At 41.8% G+C, this 17781-nt stretch overlaps 1 long non-coding RNA gene across 3 annotated transcripts in view; it reads right to left on the bottom strand.

Moving 5' to 3' along the window:
• Positions 1 to 16929, bottom strand: part of LOC131277369 (uncharacterized) — a 60160-nt gene extending 43231 nt beyond the window's left edge. For all 3 annotated transcript variants that reach the window (XR_009184554.2, XR_009184555.2, XR_009184553.2), the window contains exon 1: positions 15778 to 16929. This is a non-coding gene — a long non-coding RNA (uncharacterized lncRNA). The remainder of the gene's footprint in view (positions 1 to 15777) is intronic.
• Between the last annotated feature and the right edge of the window lie 852 nt (positions 16930 to 17781).

Below are 17781 nucleotides of genomic sequence, written 5' to 3'. Positions count from 1 at the left end.
GAATTCCACTTGGTCATGGTGTATAATTCATTTGATGTGTTGTTGAATATGATCAGCAAGTATTTTGTTGAGGGTTAAAAAGATTGGCCTGTAATTTTCCTATCTTGTGGTGTCTTTGTTTGGCTTTTGTATTAGGGTAATGTTGCCATTATTGAATGAGTTAGGCAATTTCCTTCTATTTCAATTTTTTGAAAGAGTTTAGGCAAGATTGGTGATGGTTCTTTCTGGAATGTTTGGTAGAATTCACTTGTGAAGTCATCTGGCCCAGGGCTCTTCTTAGTTGGGAGGTTTTAAATAACTGATTCTCTTTATTTGTGATTGGTTTATTGAGATCAACTTCTTTCATCAATGTAGGTTGCTTATGTGTTTCTAGGAATTTGTCCATTTCCACTAAATTGTCTTTCTGTTGGCATAGAGACTTTCAAAGTATACTCTTTGGATAGTCTCTATTTCTGTGGGGTCAGTGGTGATATCCCCTTTCTCAGGTATATAGAGTATATAAATATGTTTAGATATTAATTGGGTATTGTCCTTCAAGGTAGACATGACAACTGAGGGAGTGTTGAGCTCTACTGCATTCCCCAATTTAACAGCAACAATCCCCCAAGTCCTAGGGCAAAGACCAGAGAAGGATGGTAGAATGATGGGCCCTGGATACTGAGAACTATGCTTATAATCCTGTGTGCTTGAAATTTCAACTAGGCCTAGAGCTGCAAGGTACCTAAATGTTACCTCCTGAGAGCCTCCGTGATGCTTAAATGTGGCCACTATCTAAGCCAAACTCAGCATGCATTACCTTCCCCCAAGTATGGGACATGAGTCATGGTGATAAGCCTCCCTGGTGCTGAGGGATTACTACCAATTACTAGCTGGTGATGCAACTAGGAAAAGACCTTCAATAAAAGGGTGAAATGGTAAAGACAAATGAATTCATATGGCTAAGAGATTACAAAATGAGTCAGGAGGTCATCAGAGGGGTCATGCTTTTGCATGTCTCAGAAGGATCCCAGAGATAGCAAAGTAGATACAACCCCAGGTAGTGGTGCTCCTGAGGGCTACGGAAACACACAGGTTCTCTGGTCATGGTAGATGGCTCTGGAGTTCAGTGCCTTGTCAGTGGGCCATACTTTGGAATTTGTGCTCCTGAGTGTGGTGGAGTTGGACTCCATCTCTACACATGCCTCTTCTGTCACTTTTACTGAACATGTGGCTGGCACTGGGGTTGGTGTATGCTCAGGAGAATTCAATCTCTGGACTGTCCATGTGCCAGCTGGTCCCTGAGCCTCAGCAGAATTGCAAAACCTACTCTCTGGTTCATTGATCTTAACCAGGTCAGCTAACAGGGAGGTGAGGATGGTCAACTACCACACCAGGGAACTGAGAGAGTAGACAACTACAAGCGGGAGAATTGCATCAATCAACCATATTGGATCTACACTTCCTCTTGATTTAGAGGTGATGTGGACATCACGATCCCAGGGTCCACAGGATGAGGAATAAAATATGGATTAGAGTGGACTTACTGGTATTCTATTATAGAACTATTGTGACTCTAGCAATGGAAGAAATTGTATCATTGATGTGGAGATAGTGGCCACAGGTGCTGCTGAGGACAGGGAGAAGAAAATAGAGGTGTGACACGAGGGCATTTTCAGGACTTGGATTTGTCCTGAATGATATCTGAGGGAGAGATGCAGGACCTTATATATCCTACCACAACCCACTGAATAGACTAGGAGAGAGTGTAAACTACAATGTAAACTATAATCCATGCAGTGCAGCAGTGCTCCAAAATGTATTCACCAAATGCAATGAAAGTGCCACACTGATAAAAGAGGTTGTTGATGTGGGAGCAGAGAGTGGATAAGGAGTGGGGTATATGGAAACATCTTATTTTTTTAATGTAACATTTTGTGTGATCTATGTATCTGAAAAAAGACAAGAAAAAAATTTGCTAAAAAAAATGAGAGTTTAGAATATTCACAGATAACCAGAAACTGAGAGAATTTCTAACCAAGAGATGAGATTTTCAGGAAATTCTAAAGGGTGGGCTAGAGCCTGAAAAGAAAAGACTGGAGAGATGGGCCTAGCAGAGAGTCTAGAAATCAAGCTTATATCAGTAAAAGTAACTAAAAGTGAAAAAAGAGTGATGAAAATAAAACATGCCAGAAAACTCAAATACTCAGGAATAAACTTAAACCAATGTTGTAAAGCACTTGTATTCAGAAAGCTGCAACTCAATGTTAAAGGAAATCAAGAAATGCCTAAATAACTGGAAGAACAGTCCATGCTCATGGATTAGAAGACTAAATATCTTTAAGATATCAATTCTACTCAAATTGATACACAGATTCAATGCAATCCTGATAAAAATTCCACCAACATTTTTAAAATTGAATACACAGGGACGTGGCTATGGCTCAATCAGCTGGGCTCCCATCTACCATATGGGAGGCCCTGGGTTCATGTCCCAGGGCCTCTTTGTGAAAGGCAGGCTCACCCGCCACCCAGCCCGCAGCACTGCTGAGAGGCAACTCAACAAGGTGATGCAACAAAAAAAAGGGAGACAAGCAAAAAAAAAAACACACACAAAAGAGAGCACAGCAAATGGGCACAGAGAGCAGACAGCAAGCAAGCTGCAAGAGGGGAGGGGAAATAAATAAATAAGTACACACACAGAAGGAACACAGTGAATGGACACAGAAAGCAGACAGGACATCAAAAAAGCCACAAGGTGGGGGATAAAATTTTTTTAGAAAACATGACTATCTAATATTTGGAAAGGTAAGTAGTCCTCAATAGCCAGAAACATCTTAAAAAGGAAAAATGAACTTTCCTCTCTAGAGTTTAAATTATATTACTTAGCAATCATGGTAAATACAGCATGGTACTGGCAAAAGACAGTGGAACCAAACAGATGGTTCAGAAACAGGCCCTCACATGTATGGTCAAGTGATTTTTGACTAGCCTGTCAAACCCACACAACTCAGACAGAACAGTCCATTCAACAAATGGTGTTGAAAGAACTGGATATCCAAAGCCAAAAAAAAAAAGGAAAAAGGACCCCTATTTCACACCTTATCCAAAAATTAACTCAAAATGGATTAAAAAAAAAACAAAAACAAAAAATTAAACAAGAATACAGCTTCTAGAAGAAATTGTAGGAAAATAGCTTCAAGACCTGGTGGTAGGTGGCAGATTCTTAAAGGAGATAAGAGAAGGACTGAGATGGACTACTGATGTTCAATGTATGTAGTTTTAAAAGCTTTAATGTAAATATGTGGAAATGCATAGAGTTGGATGGAAACACATAGTAACAGCTAGTTTATAAATGGGGATATGGCTGAAAATGGTAGTAGTCTAGGTATGTAAATGCCAATTAACAGAATGCTAGAGAATATTCTGGGAACTGAATAGCACAGTAAACCAAGAGATGCATGAGAATTATGGTTGATGGTATAGATGCAAGATTGTCCTTTGTTAGCTAGAGTAAATGTACTTATTGCAGGGTCGTGGGAATGTGGAGAAGCATGGGAAAGATACAACTGGAGTGACCTATAGACTGTGGATATCAGTAATAATACAATATTCTTTCATTTATGCCAAAGATATACAGTACTGATTATGGGGCAGTATGGAAAATGTGTGCTAAATGTACACTATGGATGTGGTAACAATCAGATGATATTATATTATTTGTAATAAATGTCCCACCACAGTGTGGTGTGTTGATAGAGAGGTATTGTTTGGGAATTCTGCATGTGTGCACAATTTTTTTATAAATTTAAAACTTCTGTCATAAAAATTATATTTTAAAAATAATAGCATGGATTGGGAAAACATACATGAAATAGAAGATAAGGACTGTAATTAGGAAGATTTTGACAATATTCTTTCATAATTTGTAACAAATATCTCACAACAATGCAAGGTGTTGGTGAAGGATTGATGAATGGACCCCTGTATTATATTATGCACTTTTGCTATGTAAGTTCCCAACTTTTACTATGCACTTACGGTTTTGTATGTTCATATATAAATGAAATAAAGATAATAATAGGGTGGGTTGGGGAAAATACTTCAGTTAGTAATAATATTTTGACAATGCTCTCTAATCATTAGTTAAATATTCTAACAACAATGCAAGGTATTGGTGGTATGGTGAGGTACAAGAGTCCTGTATGATGTTATATATGTGTTGTAAGTTCACAACTATTAATATTTGTTTATTGTTTATGTATGTTTACATGAGTGATATACTTCAATAAATTTTTAAAAATCTGAGCTTAATGGGGGATAGTTTCTATTAACTGTCTTTTACCTTGTGTGTGTAGTATTTTTTCTTGTTTCAGTGCATGTGCAAAAAACTGGATCTTTGAATATTTTAAGGTGGCCAGTCTGGAAATCCCAGTGTGTCAGAGCTGGACTCAGTTGCATTTTCCTTACATGAGGCTTTTCTGTCCCTTATATCTGAACCTATTTTTAGTACCAGAGTTAAGAGGTGTATGTCCAAGAGACTTAAATCTTTGGTCTGTCCATGTACCATTTGGCCCTGACTCTCAACAGATTTGCAACACCTACTCTCCAGTTCATTGGACTCACCCAGGACAACAAGGAGATGATGATGGACAACAAGCATGTCAAGGAACAGAGAGAGTCTGCAAATGGAAGCAAGATAGTCCCATCCATCTGCCCCATGGGATCTAAGCCCCCTCTCAGAGGTTAAGTGGGCATCACTATCCTAGAAACCTCCAGTTCAGGGAATGAACAATGGATGAGAGTAGACTTATTGTTATTCTACTACAGACTCATTATGATTCTGGCAATGGAAGAACTTTTATCACTGATGTGGAGGCAGTGGTCACTGGAGGTTCTGAGAGGAAGGGGAGGGAAAAACAGGTCTACTTTGGGGGCATTTTCAGGATGTGGGAATTGTCCTGAATGGCATTATAATGACAGATATAGGCTATTATATATCTTGTGATAACTTACAAAAATGTGGAGAGAGGTGGCGGACATGGCCCAGTGGTTAGGGCATCCATCTACCACATGGGAGGTCCACAGTTCAAACCCTGGGCCTCCTTGACCCGTGTGGAACTGGCCCATGTGTAGTGCTGATGTGTGCAGGGAGTGCCATGCCATGCAGGGTTGTCCCCCATGCAGGGGAGCCCCACACACAAGGAGTGCACCCTGCAAGGAGAGCCACCCAGTGCCAAAGAAATTGCAGCCTGCCTAAGAATGGCACCACCCACATGGAGAAATGACACAACAGGATGATGCAGCAGAAGGAAACACAGACTCCCATGCCACTGACAACAACAGAAGTGGACAAAGAAGATGCAGCAAATAGACACAGAGAGTGGACAACTGGGGTGGAGGGGAAGGAGAGAGAGAAAGAGAGAGAGAGAGAGAAATAAATAAATAAATAAATGTATGTATGTATGTATGTATGTATGTATGTATGTAGGTATGTGGAGAGAATGTGAACTATAGTGTAAACAATAATCCAAGCTTAGTGGTCCAGTGCTCCAAAATGTGTTCATCAATTGTAACAAATGTATCACAGTAATGAAGGATGTTGTTAATGTGGGAAAGTATGGGAGGGTAGGGAGCAGGGCATATGGGAATTCCCTATATTGTTTATGTAACATTCATATAATCTAAGTATCTTTTTTTAAAAAAATAAAAACTACATAAAAAATAAAAGGATTAAACACCTTGATCAAGGGTGATTTATCCCAGGAACAAAAGAGGGGTTCAACACAATATCATTCAATGTTATAATCCTTATTTCTCAAGTAAGGAAATACTGCATGAACATTTCAATGAACAAAGAAAAGATATTTCCAAAATCCAATATCCTTTTATGTAAAAAAACACTCTGGAAAATAGTTTGAGATATTAACTTCCTCAATGTGATGAAAGATCGTGTACAATAACTCACAGCTAAAATTATAGTCAATGGTGAAATTCTGAAAATCCACAACCCAAGGCCAGGAACAGGTTAAGGTATATCAATTTTATCACTGCTACTCATTATTGTATAGGAAGTTCTGTCCAGAGCAATTAGGCAAGAGAATATAAAAGGCATACAAATTGTAAAGGAAGAAGTAAAGCTATCTCTTTACAAAGATTACATGATCCTTTATATACAAAATCCAAAAGAAAACTAAAAAAAAAAATGGATCTACTAAATGAATTCAGTATATTTGCAGAGTATAAAAAAAAAATCCAAAAATTAGTTACGTTTTGACACTCCAGCAAAGAATTATCTGAAATGAAAATGAAAAGATTCTACTCAATTGACATCTAAAAGAAAAAGTCCTAAGTATAAATTTAATGAAATAGGTGCAACACTGTACACTAAACTAGAAAAAAGACTGCTGAACACAATTGAAGACTGAAACCAAAGGCAGGACATCCATTGGTCATGTCTCATAAGTCAAAGTATTGTTAATGTATCATTACTACCCAAAGTGAGCTACAGATTCAATGACATATTTATCAAATTCCTACTTTACTTTTACAGAAATGGAAAACTTAATCCTCAAATTCACATGGAATCTTTAATTGTCTCACATTATAAAAACAACTTTGAAAAAGTATCAAAATACAATAAGCATGCTAACCAGAATATTACCCAAAATTATACTACATAACATGCAGTAAACCAGGTAAATCTGTTCTCTTCTCCAGGGTAATGTCTTATAACAGAACTAGATAAATTTGCTCTCTTTTCAAGGGTAAATACTTATAAACAGAATCAGTCCTTAATAACCACAGAAAGGGTAATCAAAATACCTACTATATGTTGCTCAATGAGAAACCAAATCCTTAGAATGAATGGAAAGAAAAGAGTTCTCAGTAGATAAACAAGGAATTAAAAGATGTAAATGAATATTTCAGAGCTCAGACTAAATTATCAAATACAAAAAAATTACTGGTGGGCTTAATAAAATGCAGGCATCAGAGGAAAATACTGTCATGCTGGAAGCTAGATGAGTAGAAATCATTTAAGCTCAGTATATACACAGAAAGAGGATACAAAATTAACAGTCTAAAAGAACTGTAGGACACTTAAAGTTTTAATATTCATTCCAAAGATGGAAGGAGATAGAAGGAATTTGATGTGAAATAAATACAAGTTAAAAGTGACTGAACACCACCCAACTTTGCAAATACAGATCCCAAAGATCTCAGAAAATGTCACCTGGAGAAAATCCAGTCAAACAATTGAAGAAATGAAGTCAATCTTGAAAAATCTTGAAAAGAGGCACAGGAAATGAAACATCTTGAAAAGAGGCATAGAGAAATGAACATTACATGTAGGAAAATATTATTTTGAAGGACTGTATTTCCCATCAGAAAACATACATGCCATAAGGGAGTTTAACTTTAAAGTGCTGAAAGAAAGGAATTGTTATTTACCAAAAAGAGTTTAGGCTGCAAATGCTGCTTACACTTTGAAGGGAAAATTAAGAAAGGACAGACTGAAAAACAGACTTCTTCACTAGAGTCCTTCCTCTATAAAGATGTGAAAGGAACTGCTTCAGGCTGAATAGAAATGATACAAGAAGGAAGCTTCAGGAATAAAAGATATAGTCCAGACATGGGTAAAGGAAATACCTATTTTTAAACTTTAAAATTGTTTCATATATTTTAAAAGGTACAATATTTTTGTAAAAGTTAGACTCTACTCTGGGTGGGAGGACACCCTCCATGTAGTGGGAATGTAGGTGACCACTATAAGAAGTGGGGTTGAAATGATCCAAGTGCTTCAAAGACTGTCAGTTGAATTGCTATGTTAACTCTAATACATTTGACTAGATCGGTATACATATGTTATTCTCAGAGCAATTAGTTCAGTGCCATGTCAGTTGACCCAATTTTGGAGTTTGTGTTCCTGAGTGTGATGGAGTTGGACTCAGATGTGACCTTTCTACACATGCCTCTTCTGTTACTTTCACCAGATCTGTGGTTGGCGCTAGTGTTGGTGTGTACTCAGGAGACCTGAATTTCTGGACTGTCCATGTGACAGCCAGGTCCTGAGCCTCAGCAGACTCACAACTCCTACCCTCTGGTTTATTGGACTTAACCCAGCCACCTAACAGGGAGGTGAAGAAGGTTAACCACCACACCAGGGAACCGAGAGTGCCTACAACTGCAAGCAGGAGAATTGCATCCATCATCCGTGTGGAATCTAAACCACCTCTCAATATAGAAGTGGAGTGGACACAACCATCCCAGGGTCTACAGAAATGGAGGAATAGAGTATGGACAAGAGTAGACTTGCTGATAATGTACTATGAAACTATTGTGATTAGTAATGGAAGAAATTATAGCATTGAGGTGGAGAAAGTGGCCATGGTAGTTGCTGAGGGTAGGGAGAGGGAAGAGGAGATATGTGGGGGCATTTTCAGGACTTGGAGTTGTCCTGGGTAGTACTGCAGGGACAGATGCTTGACATTGTATGTCCTGCCATGGTCCACCGGGTGGACTAGGGGAGAGTGTAAACTACAATGTAAACCATTATGCATGTGGTGCAGCAGTGCTCCAAAATGTATTCATCAAATGCAATGAATGTCCCACGATGCTGAAAAAGGTTGTTCATGTGGGAGGAGTGGGTGAGGAGGGTGGGGGGTATTTGAGGACTGCTTATATTTTTTAATGTAAATTTCAAAAAATAGAGAGAAAAAAACAATTGCAAAAAACTCTAGAAAAATTATGTGAACTAAATAGTCCTTTATCTAAGAGACACATATAAAGCACCTAAAACATTGGCATACAACTTGTGGAGTGAGCAACAGTATTCATTTCTCTTGGCTGAATACCTAGGAGTAGAATTGCTGGGTCAGAGGGGAAGTCAGTCTTTTCCAGCTATCCTCCCTACCAAGGTTGACCATACTACAGCAGGATCTGGGTGGCCTCTACTTTTCAGCTGTGCATGAGGCTGCCAGTCACCCTGGAGAAAATGCAAGATTTCCTGGTGCTGACCCCACAGCTCCTCCTATAGTAGGCTTCCAAGAGTCTAAGACCAATGACCCCCCTGATTCTGCCCTGCAAGTTCAGGGGACTCCTGCCTTACATGGATGATGGCAGTGCTGGTGCTGGAGCAGAAGGTTGGGTATATCTACCATTAAGTCCTATCTCAATCATACCAAACATGATTTTCAAGCAACAGAGTCCAGTAATGAGGAGTGTCCTGGGGGCTGGACCACAGGCTTTAGCACACCAATATCCTGCCTGTGTTTGTGCACGTTCTTTCCTCCATTGCACCCCAGGCACAAGTCAATCAGGGTGGACTCTGCCTTTAATAGAGTTTTTCTGGACCATGGTAAGATATTCAGAGACCCACCCTATGTATCTGCTCTTTATGGGCACTTGCCTGGGCAAGCTTTGCCCCTGCCACCAGCTCTGCACAGTCTTAGATGAGCCTCTTTGGCTCTGGGAGCACAAAAAGTTCACATTTATGCTCCAGGTGTCAGTGGGGGCCTCTCCTCCTTCCTGGAAGACCTTGACCTCTAAAGAGAAACCTCGGTTCCAATTGCTCAGAAAGCAGCTCCATCCAGAACTCACAGACCTCTCCCATGACTTCACGTGCCAAACAAAATGCCATTTTCATGAGCCCATACAGCAATACTGGAGGTTTCCCTGGAGGGCAGGAGTCCAGATCCACACCCCTTCCTGCTGTACCAGAGGTCCTCAGAGAACATGAGCTGGATGGCCAGAAGACTATCAACTTAGCCTCACAGGTGGTAAGAGAAGATGGTTTAGATTTGTCCACAGGAATAAAAGGAAGTCAAGGAATTGCTCACCCAAATCTGATAGTTATAGACAGAGTGAAGTGAAGACATTTGACTGCCACACAGGCAAGGGGAGGCTCGGAGGTGGCTGCCATGCCCAGCTAGCTAAATAGACCACTTATGTGGCTCTAGACTTGAAGATGGAAGCACATTCCTGAGCATCAATGTACTGGGGGGGGTGGGGAGGGGTGAAAGAAGACTGAGTCCATACTGACTGCAGTGCCACCAAGCCTTTCAGTTCCTTCCTTCTGTCTACTGTTTAATCCTGTCTTTATTTATATGGTCAACTTCAGGAATTCACATCAATATACCCATTTTAACCCCCATCCACAGATATTGTTGAGATTCTTGCATTTACATATAAGTAGCTGTTTCCTGTATGCACATTAAGCAAATGTGATGAGATACAACACAGGATTGTTTGTTTCACTAGAATCCCATGGCTGTGGTGAGATACATGAATGGAACTGGTCACCTTTGGGCCACACTTTATACACTGGGCCACTGATTTGTTTCTTCTATTCAGCTTTGCACTCACTCTATCTCCCTGCTTCTATCATCTCTGCTAAAACAGGGCAAAGCCTTGTGAAAACTCATGTAGTGAAGCATATCTCTCCTGTGAGGTTGTGATAGACTAAATCATATCAGATGGAGTGATCTCTGGCTGAGCTTCAGTTGACCTAGATATGTAAGAATTTGTGGGACTCTCTGATGATGTAGGCGTGTAATTACCCTCCTTAACAGAGGGATGCAATTCTCTCAAATGTCTTATTGGGACACATAGGGAAGGTTGTAGCTCATCTCACAGAACAGGGCTGGTTGTTTTCCTTGGGGGTTTTGGGATTGGGCTGAAAGCAGGATGGGTTCTCAAAAGGTTGTGGAAACCTCTGAAAGAACAAATAATCCACAGTATCTGCCTCTTCTGTGAACCATAAATAATTGGATCTTGTATTAGTCAGGGTTCTCTAGGGAAATAATCAGCAAGAAACATCTGTCAATAGTATGTGATTCTATAAGAGTCTCTCACACAACTATGGAGATGCACAAGTCCAGGTTCCACAGACAGGCTGCAACCAGGGGCTGCAATGAAAGTCCAATGAAGGTTCGTGACAAGTTCTGGGAGATGATGGCTGTTGAAGATGAGCTGGGAAATCCTCTCTCAATGCTGGAATTACTTCCCTTTTTTAAGGGATTCAACTGATTGGGTTAAGTGTTACTCATTGCTGATTGCAATCTCCCTGATTGATGCAATTATAACCAGCTATCTATGATTTACCACAGCAATAAAGTTAAAGGTGACTGAAGTCCATAAATACCCTTGTATTACAGTTAGTCCAGTGCTTGATTGACCAAACAACTGGGCACAATTACATGGTCTGGTTGACACAATAGCCTAACCATCACAGTCCACCCCTTGTCAACCTGGTACCCATACACATTACCTTAAACCATACTTAGTCTCTAAGCAAAAACAGTAACAGACATGCATATATCTATATTTCTGCCTAACAATGTTCAACTCTCTTGTGTACAACTGGAAACATATTAATTCCATATAGAATAGGGTGCAAGTTCTTGAGTAATATTCACTCTCAAACTTAATATCCTCAAATATTATGACATTAAATCGATAAAACTTGTTATATGATAAGGCAAAAGTTTGGGGAAGAAGACAAAGAAATTTGTTTTGTGTACATATAAAATCATCATAATAATGAAACAAGGAAGAAAGATTCATGACCATTCACTTTTCTAACTGGTCACATGACAAAGTTCATATTTATCACTTCTTCCACTACCCATTCCATGTTTCCATACCCTCAGAAAGCATCTCAGCTGGCCATGGTTCTTTGCCTGGTGGGGTGACTGAAACTTTCATTCCTGAAGAATATGGGCCATTGTTAGTCCTGCTTGGATTGGGTTGTTGCAAATTTCCATTGACATTAATCATAGGACACGGCAGTACTAGGAGATGCCCTACAGGATCTCGTGTATTCCAGGCAAACTCTTCTGTACTCCTATTATGTAGATGCAGTAGTAGCTCCCCTTGACAGTCAGGATCAATCACCCCAGCCAGTACAGTAATTCCCTTATTTGACTGTTGATTCAGAGGTAAGAGATCTGGTAGCAGTTTTAACTTCCATTTCAATGGAATCATTGTTGTGTTCCCTGGTGACAGCACTCCTTCTTTTGTGACTAAAACCTGTAGGCCAGCAGAGTTTGAGGTTGCAGGGACAGGAAGCAAAAATTTTCCTGGTGGGTCACTAGGGGTAATAGTCAGTTGTGCCACTCCCAATTCCATCCCTTGATTCCTGGACCCATGGATCCTGGTTATGGGAGAAACAGTGCCATAGAGTGGACACTGATTTAAAGCATACACAGCCTCCTGGAGAACACTGCCTCAGCCCTGCAAGGTATTGCCACCTGGTTGGCACTGTATTTGAGTCTTCAAAAGGCCATTCCACCATTCTATCAATCTAGCTGTTTCAGGGTGATGGGGAACATGGTAAGGCCAGTGAATTCCATGGGCATGTGCCCATTCCCACACATCATTTGCTGTTAAATAGGTTCCCTGATCAGAAACAATGCTGTGTAGAATGCCATGGAGGTATATAAAGCATTTGGTTAGTCCACAGATAGTAGTTTTAGAAGAAGCATTGCATGCAGGAAATGCAAACCCATATCCAGAGTATGTGTCTTATTCCAGTTAAAACAAATCACTGCCCCTTCCATGGTGGAGTGGTCCAATGAGGTCATCCTGCAACCAGGTAGAAGGCTGGTCACCTTGAGGAAATGGTGCCATTTCAGGGGCTGAGTGTGGGTCTCTGTTGCTGGCAGGTTGCACAATCAGCAGTGGCTATAGCCAAGTCAACCTTGGTAAGGGGAAGTCTATATTGCTGAGCCCATGCATAACCTCCATCCCTACCTCCATGGCCATTTTGTTCATGGGCCCACTGGGCAATGACAGGAGTGGCTGGGGAAAGAGACAGCATTAGTCACAGAGCAGGTCATCTTATTCACTTGATTAAAATCTTCCTCTACTGAAGTCACCCCATGGTGAACATTCATGTGGGACACAAATATTTTCATGTCTTTGCCCACTCAAAAAGGCCTTTCCACATACCTCTTCCCCAGACCTCTTTGTCACCAATTTTCCAATCATGTTCCTTCCAAGTACCTGACCATCCAGCCAAACCATTGGCAACAGCCCATGAATCAGTGAACAAATGCACCTCTGGCCATTTCTTCTTCCAAGCAAAATGAACAACCAGGTGCACTACTCCAAGTTCTTCCCACTGGGAGGATTTTCCCTCACCACTGTCCTTCAGGGATGTCCCAGAAAGGGGCTGCAGTGTTGTAGCTGCCCACTTTTGGGTGCTACCAGCATGTTGTGCAGAACCATCTATAAACCAGGCCCAAGTTTTCTCTTCCTCAATCAACTGATTGTAAGGACTCCCCTAGAGGCCAAAACAGTGGGCTGGGAAAGAAAAGGTAACAAGGCAGGAGTGGTGACCATGGGTATTTGGGTTACTTCCTCATGTAACTTACTTCAGGACCAGCTCGAGTCCTATCTCATATGTACCACTTCCACTTTATTATGCAGTGCAACTGTGCACTCCCAACTTTATGGTTTGGTGGGTCAGACAATACCCAGCTCATGATAAGAAACTCAAGTCTCATGGTAACTTGATGTCCCATGGTTAAGAATTCAGTCTCCACTATAGCCCAGTAGCAGGCCAAAACCTGTTTCTCAAAAGGGGAGTAGTTATCTGCAGAGGATGGCAGGGCTTTGCTCCAAAATCCTAAGAGTCTGCATTGTGATCCTCCTGTAGGGGCCTGCCAAAGGCTCCAGGTAGCATCTTTATTTGCCACTGAAACTTCCAGCACCATTGGATCTGCTGGATCATATATGGACACCTAGAAATTTCACTGAGGTGGAAGGACCTTGTATTTTAATTGGATTTATCTCCCATTCTCTCTTATGCAAATGCCTTACTAATAAGTCTAGAGTCTTTGCTACTTCTTGCTTACTAGGTCCTATCGATATGATATCATCAATATAATGGACCAGTGTGATGTCCTGAGGGAGGGAGAGATGATCGATATCCCTGCAGACAATATTATGACATAGAGCTGTAGAGTTCATAAACTCATGAGACAGGACAGTGAAGGTTAACTGCTGGCCTTGCCAGCTGAAAGCAAACTGTTTCTGGTGGTTCTTACCAATAGCAACTGAGAAAAAACACATTGGCTAAATCAACAGCTGCACACCAGGTACCAGGGAATGTGATTTACACAAGCAATGGTAACACATCTGGAACAGCAGGTGCAATTGAGGTCACCATCTGGTTAAGTTCACTATAATCTACTGCCATCCTCCAAGATCCATCTGTTTTATGCATAGGCCAAATAGGACAGTTGAATGAGGTTGTGGTGGGAATCACCACCCCTGCACCCTTCAAATCTTTGATGGTGGCACTACTTTTTGCAATCCATCCGGGAATCCAGTATTGCTTTTGATTTACTATTTTGCTAGGTAGGGGCAGTTCTAGTGGCTTCCACTTGGCCTTTCCAACCATAATGGCCCTCACTCCACAAGTCAGGGATCCAATGTGGGGATTTATCTAGTCACTTACTGAGTATGTCTATTCCAATTATGCATCCTGCAACTGGGGAAATAACCACAGAATGAGTCCAGGGACCTACTGGACCAACTGTGGGACAGACCTGAGCTCCATTAATCATCCAACTTCCATAAGCCCCTACTCTGACTGGCGGACCATACTGATATTTTGGGTTTCCTGGAATTAATGTCACTTCTGAGCCAGTATCTAATAATTACCAAAATGTCTGATCATTTCCTTTTCCCCAATGCAGTTACTCTGGTAAAAGTAGGTCTCCTTGGGGAAAAGTGGGAGGAAGATTAACAGTATAAATTTTGGGCAGTTTAATGGGATCCTTCCCCCAAGGAGACTTGGCCTTCTCCTCATTCAAGGGGCTCTGGGTCTGTAAACCATCTCAAGTCTGGGAATTGATTAAGGTGCTGTGATACTCTGCATCTGTAATTTGAGTTAGGGTTTTATTCACTCAACCTAGAACACTTCTGTTTATAAAGATTGTGAAGAAAATTAGTAGACTGCTTATTTCACTGCTAGGTCCCCCATTATGTATTATCCAATACCATAAATCTACGCAACTCAGACTATTTTGAGTGCTTTTTTGAATCTGCCTTTCATGGTGGTAGCCATGCCCACCTTGACTTTGAGATTATCTGCTATTTGACTTTTACCAGACTGACATCCAATCATCCCCATAATGTTTAAGGATTCTAATTCCATCAGAGTCCCCCCCACAGTTATATCTGGACTACAGAGAACAACAACCACAGAGCTCTCCAGGGAAGATGGAGTAAGTCTTACAAAATTATTCCTTACAGTCCTGATTAAAGGTGTGTCCTCTGGACATTTCTGGGGTGGGTGGGCAGCTCTAAAATGGTAAATCCATTCTAGCATTACAATCTCCCTAAACCTTTGAATTCCTTCTACTGTGTACAAGCATAAATCGGGTATCTCAACCTCAGACATGATAGGCCGTCTTTTGGCCCATGCTTCAATCAGCCACCCAAACAAACTGTTAAAGCCCTTTCTAACCCATCCAGCTATAGCATGGAATCCAGAATTTCTGCTTAGTGCGCTCATATCAATAAATTCAGTCTGATCCAACTTTATATTTCTTCTACCATTATCCCATACCCTTAGTATCCATTTCCATGCATATTCCCATGATTTCTGTCTATATAAGTTGAAAACTCATGCCATTCTTTCTGAGTATACATTACTTCCTCATGGGTCACACTTTGTATTTAACCTTTGGGGTCTTGTTGTGATTTTAGTCTAGTAATAGGTCTCAAATACAAGAGAGGTGGTGGGGGTGGGTAAGGAGAAGGATTAGAAATGCCTTGCAAGCTACTGACCTCAGGGCATTCTCTTGCATTTTCTTCTGGTGAGACAGGATTAATCTCTTCAGGCAGGGGTTGGAAGGTAGTTTCCTCAGGGCAGACTGGAGGCTAGGCAGTGCATGCTGGAGTTTGGCTGGTACATGTCTCAGTGCTGGGAGGAGGTCCAGACTCCTTGGGGCAGGCCAGAGACTGGGCAGGGCAGGCTTCACTTTGGCTGGTACCCACCTCAGGGCTGGAAGTTGTTTCAGACTCCCTGGAGCAGGCTGGAGGTTGGATGATACAAGGTTGGCAAGGTATGATCTGGACAGGGCAGGCCATGGCAGGCTTATGTGATAAAGTCACAGCAGAATTCAGGGTTTCAATGTCTCCATCAATATCATCATCCCGAGAGGTCCTTGGCAAGATGGTGGCTGCGTGAGCTTGCCTGGCAGTGTCTCTGCAGGGGGCGGCTGGGCAGCATTGAAGGCTCTTTAGGACCGCGCTGTTTCGGGGATTTTTGCTGGTTGGAAGGTGTCTGGACGTCAATTCAGTGGGAAGGTAACAGAGAGGATACGTCTATAATATATAAACGGAGGTCCCAGCTGGGCACAGGAAGTTCCCTCCTTGGGTGGGCGGAGCCGCGGTAGCGGGCGCTCTTGCAGCTCCGGAGCCGCGGCGGCCAGGGTTTTTGTTTTTTTTTTTTCCTTTTTCTGGAGGCTTTGCGGTGCTGAGAAATTCGCGGATACTGGGCTGGCTGGTGGGGGATTGTTGGGACAAGACTCCTTGGCGGATTGATTTGGGGAGACAGACGGTGTTTTCTTGTGAAGCGGGGGACGTTTTAGTCGCCGGACAGGGGGGGAAGCTCTTCCGCCTGGAGCCCCATCCCCACAGGTCTGGCTGCCGATCTGCAATGGAATTGGATTTTGAGCAATAAGGGGACACAATTGGGAGACTGTTGTAGGGTGCAGTGAGGGAGGAGGACACGTCTGGAAGCTGATTGGGGAATATTTTGCGAAGTTTGGGATTTCGGATCTTAGAGTCTGTTTTCCGCGTTTCCAGCTGAAGCCCACCCCACCCGGTGGGGCTTGGGATCTGGGTCATTGAACTGGCCGTGGTGTAGAGGCGCCCTCAAGTGGCCGTTGCGTGGGAGCACAGGGAGCGAGCTGTCCAAAGGCTGATACCCTGAGGAGTAGGTGAATTTCAGGGATTCAATATAGAATTCGCGGATCTGGCTTCCCCCACGGGGCTGGCACCCAGCTACGGGGATCCCTGAGGGCTGTGTTGCACTGTGGGGCTCCTAAGCTTTCCGTGGACCAGATTTGAGGTTCCCAGGTCTGGGTCCCCTGGACTCTGGCGGGCCACACCCCAGACTCACACCTCTTGAGTCTTCAGTGTCTCAGACTTTCCACCCCTGAATCCATCACACTCTGGGGTCTACCTGGGATCCTTGAGTGCTTTGGACCTTAACGTTTGTGTTTTATCTATATTGGTTCATATTGTTTTGTTTTTATTTTCACTGTATCTTATTTTTTACTCTTTTTGACGCCCTGATTGCTAATATTGCATTATCCCCTAGTCTTTTCTCCTAGTGTGTCCCCCAAAGTCCTTTTTTTTTTATATACAGTTATTTAGGGGTTTTTTTGGTTGTTGTTTTAGATAGTGTTGCAATTGTGACACGTGTATACCTGTATCACTCTTCCCCCTATCTGTTCCCCACCGTTTGCTTATCCTCTTTTTCTTTCTTCCTTTCTTCTTGTCTTTCTTTTTTTCTTTATTATAATTAGTTTTTTTTTTCGGTTTTCTCTTTCCCTCTTGTCCCTCATTTTCCACTTATTTTATTTTAATTCAAGTACACAATAGGTGCTACAGGGAACACCTCACATTTGCTGGGTTTTCCCATCCTCCACTGCCTCATTTCTGTGTGAACTGATTTAGGTTACCTACACTATCCCCCTTCCCCTGCATCTTGATATCCACTATCATCTACTGTCTCTACTATATTCCACCCCCCACCTCCCATTCTTTGATCCACAAAGTGTC

Source organism: Dasypus novemcinctus, assembly GCF_030445035.2.
Source record: "Dasypus novemcinctus isolate mDasNov1 chromosome 11 unlocalized genomic scaffold, mDasNov1.1.hap2 SUPER_11_unloc_1, whole genome shotgun sequence".
NCBI classification, from domain to species: domain Eukaryota; kingdom Metazoa; phylum Chordata; class Mammalia; order Cingulata; family Dasypodidae; genus Dasypus; species Dasypus novemcinctus.
This window is presented reverse-complemented; position numbering and strand designations above follow the sequence as displayed.